A 6,836-nucleotide genomic window follows, 5' to 3' on the forward strand; every position below is an offset into this window, starting at 1 on the left:
ACAGATAGCCATCCCGCCTCTGTTTAAAAGCCTCCAAAGAAGGAGCCTCTACCACACTCCGGGGCAGAGAGTTCCACTGCTGAACAGCTCTCACAGCCTAGACATTCTTCCTCATGTTCAGGTGGAATCTCCTTTTCTGTAGTTTGAAGCCATTGTTCTGCATCCTAGTCTCCAGGGCAGCAGAAAACAAGCTCGCTCCTTCCTCCCTATGACTTCCTCTCACATATTTATACATGACTCTCATTATGTTTCCTCTTAGCCTTCCCTTCTTCAGGCTAAACAGCTCTTTAAGGCACTCCTCATAGGGCTTGTTCTCCAGACCTTTGATCATTTTAGTTGCCCTCCTCTGGACACATTCCAGCTTGTCAACATCTCCCTTCAGTCCTGGGAGTGATGCCCCTACAAGACCTTCTCAGTTCCAAAGTGCTGTTTGTTTTTGTGTGTGTGTGTGTCAAGAGCAACTTGAGAAACTGCAAGTTGCTTATGGTATGAGAGAATTGGCTGTCTGCAAGGATGTTGCCCAGAGAATACCCGCTGCCTCCTCAAACTTCCAGTCCCAGACGTTGAGCCATGGCAGTTTCCACCTGAACATTAGGAAGAACTTCTTAACTCTGATAGCTGTTCACCAGTGGAACTCTCTAACCCGGAGTGTGGTGGAGGCTCCTTTCTTGGAGGCTTTTAAACAGAGGCTGGGTGGCCATCTGTCAGGAGTGCTTTTAATGCAATTTTCCTGCTTCTTGGCAGGGGGTTGGACTGGATGGCCCATGAAGTCTCTTCCAACTCTATGATTCTATGAAGAGATACTGCACTGGAGATCCTGCTTCCTATTCTCATGGTTGAGATGGGAGTGAAGTGGAAATGCCAATATGAAATGCCCATGAGGTCTCTTCCAACTTTATGATTCTGTGAAAGTGATGTCAAACTGCATTCAAGTTCAAGTTCACTTTATTACCATCAGTGACCAGTTTGAGAGAAGAGGAACGTAGTCTCATACAAGCATTTCAGAGGTGAGGGTTAAAAGATTGAAAACTTTAAAATAAGTGTTTCATTGTTAGGACATATAATTAATTTAAGAATCTTACCTACAAGCCTTAAAGTCAAAGGTTTCCCCTTGACATTAAGTCTAATCTTGTCTGACTTTGGGGGTGATGCTCATCTCTGTTTCTAAGCTGAAAAGCCTGCGTTGTCTCCAAGGTCATATGGCCGGCATGACCGCATGGAGAGGTCATGTAGATTAATAGGTACCCCACTGGAGGGGTACCTATTTTGAAATGCATGGAGCACCGCTATCTTCCCATCAAAGTGGTACCTTTTGATCTACTCATACTTGCATGTTTTTCTAACTGCTAGGTTGGCAGAAGCTGGTCCTGACAGCAGGATCTCACCCCTCTACCCAGATTTAAACCACTGATCTTTCGGCCAGAAGTACAGCAGCTCAGCAGGTTAACCCGCTGTGCCACCGGGGGCTTCGATAATAATAATAACAACAACAACAACTTTATATTCCGCCCTATTTCCCGGCGGGACTCAGGGCAGGTTCCAAACATAAAAGGCAAACATTCAATGGCTGAACACAACAATACATCCATAATAACGAAAATTGACAACCCAACATATAAAAACAAATTATGCCTTAACAACTAAAATTAAATTTAAAAAAAATGCAACCTGTTATATCAGACATAAGACAAAACATCAAACATTGAACAGAAGCATCAATTTCTCAGTTCCTTGGGGCAAATAGATTGATCATTGCTCAAGACATCTATTGAGCTGGTGGTGCGAACAGGGTAGGATAGGGATGGTAGCTATTAATCAGAGGTAGTATTACCATCTACTACTACTACTCCTCGTAGGCCAGTGAGCATTGCTGTTTTTGATCCGCTAGATGGGCTGGGAGCTGGGCTGAAGGTCAGGAGCTCACCCTGACCCGGCTTTGAACTGTCAGCCTTTCGGTTGGCAAGATTTACTGCAGCTGCAATAAACCTTAGTCAGGATTATATTAAAACCCAACACATTTTATGGAATTAAAGAGAAGGGAATCTGAAGGGAGGGAATAGGGGTGCTCATGTGGCACGCAATAGGGAAGTCCAGTCAAACAGGAGGAAGCAACATCCATACTATAATTAAAAGTCTGTAATCCCAATATTCTGCTAGTATGAAGTCCTGGCTTGTACTAACTTGGGCTATCAGTCACCAGCTGCCAGATTTTAATCACTGCCATGTAGAACTTAGTGACATTATCAGCTATAGCAGAGTCAGTGTCTGAAAGCAATATGGAGGTGTAAAATTGTCCAGAGTGTCCTCGGTGTTTATATTCTATAGTGCAGTTGTAACACTTGATTCCGCTTTCACTGCTTTGAATTTGATCTGTAAATCTTGGGGCTGGTAAGTATTTTCTCTGGTTGAAATTTCCGAATGTCGCTGCCTAAACTGCAAATTAAAGCCAGGTGCGGTTTTTCAAATAGTCTGAATCATTTCACTCCAACTGTGAAGGATCATAGCTCACTACCCAAATCAGATGCGGAACAATAGGTTCAAATTATAGGAAAGGAGATTCCACCTGAACATGAGGAAGAACTTCCTGACTGTGAGAGCCGTTCAACAGTGGAACTCTCTGCTCTGGCTTGTGGTGGAGGCTCCTTCTTTGGAGCCTCCATCTTTCAACTGGAAACCAATGCCCTCACTGCAGGAAAACATGCAGATCAAGAATAGGGCTCCACAGTCAACTATGGACCCACCACAAGGACACCGATCATGGAGGACCATCACCCTCGAACAACGAGGGATCACCTAAGTGAGTAAGCATTGGATGGCTCACAAGGTCTCTTCCAACTCTTTGATACTATGATTCTTTGATTCCTCACTTACAGAGTACAAACAGAGTTTAGAAAGTTGACTTTTCAGGTTACAATCACCCCCCCCCCCCCCCGGGTTGGGGTTTTCTGTCAAAAGCCATCATATTTCCAAGCTCTTGATCTAAATGTTCTCAACTAAACTGAAAAACAGTGTTGTACCTTAGTATGAAGGACTCAAGTATTTTCCCAGTTGGCTCTGTACGTGAGAGAAAAAGTCTACAGCATTTTGAAATGTAGTTGATCTGGTCTTTCAAATGAAGCCTCCAAGCAAAACCCATCCCCAGAATCACTCCTGGCAAGACTAATCTGACCTGAGAAGCCTGCCAAATATTGTAAACACCTTCTTACGCGATTTAGGGATTATAGATTCCAAATGAAAGAAAGCCACAGCCCTGAGTTGTCAAGACCTGAACAGGACTATTATCATAATCTTTGAGGGGCTTCTGGTTCGTAGAGTTTTTGTACACTGAAGCCGACTTGACAATAACAACAGCAAATATATCCCATGTGAATTGAATCCTGCTCTTCACTATAGATAATAATAAATAAATAAAACTTTATACTCTACTTTTCTCCCACAATGGGACCCAAAGCAGCCTCCAACATATTAAAAACATTAGATCTTAGATCAGCCCCCTCCCTCCTGGCCTTCAGAAAGAGAGTGAAAACATGGCTTTGAGATCAAGCCTTCAAAGAAGTGCAATCGAACAATACAGAAAATTTGCAATGACTATTGAAATGGTCCCAGATTACAGTTGTGGGTGATGGAGTTTTAATAATGGATGTAATTTTTAAAACTGTTTTAATGTGTATTAATTTTAATTTTAAATTTAATTTTAAATATGCATTTTGTAAATAATATACGTTAATGTGGAGCCTTGTCAGATCATATTGCACTTCGCTCCAGTTGATAAAAATTAACTTCCTGACACTTCAGTCTAGGTTTCTTTGCTGAAGGCTTGCATAAACAGCTGCTTTTTGAAGGAAGAAAGAGAGGGGGCTGTTTTAATTTCCTTGGGAAGGGTATTCCACAGGCTTGGGGCAGCCACCGAGAAGGCCCTCTCTCTCTTTACCACCAACCACATTTGGGATGGTGGTGGATGTCAGGATTACTCTGACATTGGAAGCAAGAGTAGGGATTCCCCTGATGACCTTAGGGATCAGGTAGTTTGATATGATGATCATTGGCTAAATCAGGCATGGTCAAACTTTGGCACTCCAGGTGTTTTGGACTCCAACTCCCGCTTAATCGGCTGAGGAGGAAAAGGAAAGGACCCGAGGCTGGTAGGAATTGTGGGAGTTGGAGTCCAAAACACCCAGAGGGCCCAAGTTTGCCCATGCCTGGGCTAGATCATTCTATGGCTAGATCATTCAGAGCCCTCCAAGACCATACATCTTGTAGAGAAGTTTGCTTGAGCTGGGAAACTAAATATTTCCAAAAGTTACAAATAGAGCATTCTGTCCCATCATTTAGAGATTATGAATTCACAATTTGAGAATGAAATGAAAGGAGTTTGCTGACCTATCAAATTTCCTATAAGGATTTGGGAATGTATAACAGTACTCCAGAGAACAACTTGACAGCAAACACCAATAGTTCCTCTTACCAAAGTATGAAGACAGTGTTTTTCACATTAGCAGCGAAATCCATAATATGTGTAAATCACCTGCCTCTCAGGTAAGCTGAAATGGCTGCTTTCCATCCCAGCCCTTAACCCAGTGACTGGTAAGTATGTGTGGATTATTTCCAGATGCAGCAGATTAAATCCTCTCTTTACAAACTTCTTTTTGGCATTAATACTATTGTTCTCTGGGATTTAAAAAGACTGATTCAGGCCCAGAAGTAAGCGTTTTAAAAAGCAGACCAGTTATTATTTTGATAGGTTGCTCACACAATACAACTGCTGCAGTAACCGTCTCCTCAGGCTAAGTACTTCTAGCTAGCAGGACTAGAAATGACTCTGGAACAGTTTAGAGAAATTTGATTTTTGTTTAGAGAAATTGGATTTCAAATATTTTGTATCTCAACTGAACTACAACAGTAAGGGCCCTTCCACACAGCCATATAACCAAGAATATCAAGGCAGAAAATCCAATATCTGCTTTGAATTGGGTTATTTGAGTTCACACTGCCATATATTTCAGTTCAAAGCAGAAAAGATGGGATTTTATTAAGCTGTGTAGAAAGGGCCTAAGTCTGGCCGAGTCCGACTCTGGGGGTTGGTGCTCATCTTCATTTCTAAGCTAAAGAGCCAGTGTTGTCCATAGACACCTCCAAGGTCATGTGGCCAGCATGACTGTATGGAACACCATTACCTTCCCTCCGAAGCAGTGCCTATTGATCTACTCAAATTTGCATGTTTTCAAACTGCTAGGTTGGCAGACAAAAGAAGTTGGAAAGGTAACTTAGTAAAAAAAAAAAGACGAGCATTAGAATCAAGTAAATATAATAGTCTCACTCTATTCTGCTTTGGTCAGATATTAGTTGGATTAACACTGTGCAGTTCTGGGCAGCACAGTTCAAGACGAATATTGACAAGCTGGAATGTGTCCAGATAAGGGCAATCAAAACTATGCCCTATGAGGAATGGCTGAGGGAGCTGGAGAAGAGAGGGTTGAGAAGGGGCATGATAGGTATGTTTAAATGAAAGGATGTCACATTAAGGAGGGGGCAACCTTGTTACTGCTGCTCTGGAAACTAGGACACAGAGCAATGGATTCAAATTTCAGGAAAAAATATTTTACCTAAATATTAGAAAGAACTCGTGGTGGTAAGAGCTGTTCAACAGCACAATATGCTGCCTCAGTATGGTGGAGTCTCCTTCATTGAATGAAGCCTGGGTGGCCATCTGTCAGAAATGCTTTGATTGTATATTCCTTGCATTGCAACATGGGATTCACCTGAATAGCCTTTGGAGTCTCTTTCAACTTTATGGTTCTATTAGTCTCATGTAGCCAACATGAGAAATCCTCACATATACATCAATGCTGGGAAATGATCTCATCTGTCTCCCTGCAAGACTTGCTCTTGTCCTAATGGGATTAGAAGGGAGCCAATGTGATGTAGCTTTCTAGGTGGTTCAGGGACAAAGAGAGGTGAAAAAAAGCAGGTGGCTGCCGGAAGGCAGAAGTCAGTGGCATGATATATATGTTACATTCTCCCTCAGAAAGACTGGGAAGTGGTAGCTGTTGGGACAGGGATTGGTGGGATGTTTACTATATGATGAAAGGTCCAATTATCACTTTAAGTGTTTCATTTCCCTTCTGAAAACTTTATTTATTTATTTATTTATTATATTTCTATACCACCCTTCTCAGCCCGAGGGCGACTCAGGGCGGTTTACAAAACCACCCTGCAATGACTTGAACAAAATGAAGTCATTGCACCTGGAAACTTTGTCAAAATATAGTCCTGTTGAAAATAGGACTATATACATCAACTATATGGTGTAATGGTTTGAGTGCTGAATCAGGACATCAGAAAACCAGAATTCAAGATACACTCAGTCATGAAATCCCCTGTGCGATCTTGGACAACCTCAACCTCAGAAGAAGGCAATGACAAAAGTCCTCAATAAATCTTGTAAAGAAAGTTGTATGATAGAGTTGCCATATGTTGCCATTAACATTTGGTGCTACATAACAACAACAGATGGAATGAGTGGTATATGAAGAAAAGAGATGTTAGGATTACTTCACTGCTGTCTTGCAAGACTTTTCCTTGACCTGGAGTATGTTGGAGGCTCCTTCTTTGGAGGCTTTTAAACAGAGGCTGGATGGCCATCTGTTAGGGGTGCTTTGAATGTGATTTTCCTGCTTCTTGGCAGGGGTTGGACTGGATGACCCGTGAGGTCTCTTCCAATTCTATGATTCTATTATTCCCTGTCTGTAGTTAATGGTGCCCTCTATCCGACCAGTCAAGGGGAACAGGACCAATGGTTGGCAAACACATGGACATCTAGATGCTATTCTTCAATA

This window comes from Anolis sagrei, chromosome 1, assembly GCF_037176765.1.
Source record: "Anolis sagrei isolate rAnoSag1 chromosome 1, rAnoSag1.mat, whole genome shotgun sequence".
Taxonomy (NCBI): domain Eukaryota; kingdom Metazoa; phylum Chordata; class Lepidosauria; order Squamata; family Dactyloidae; genus Anolis; species Anolis sagrei.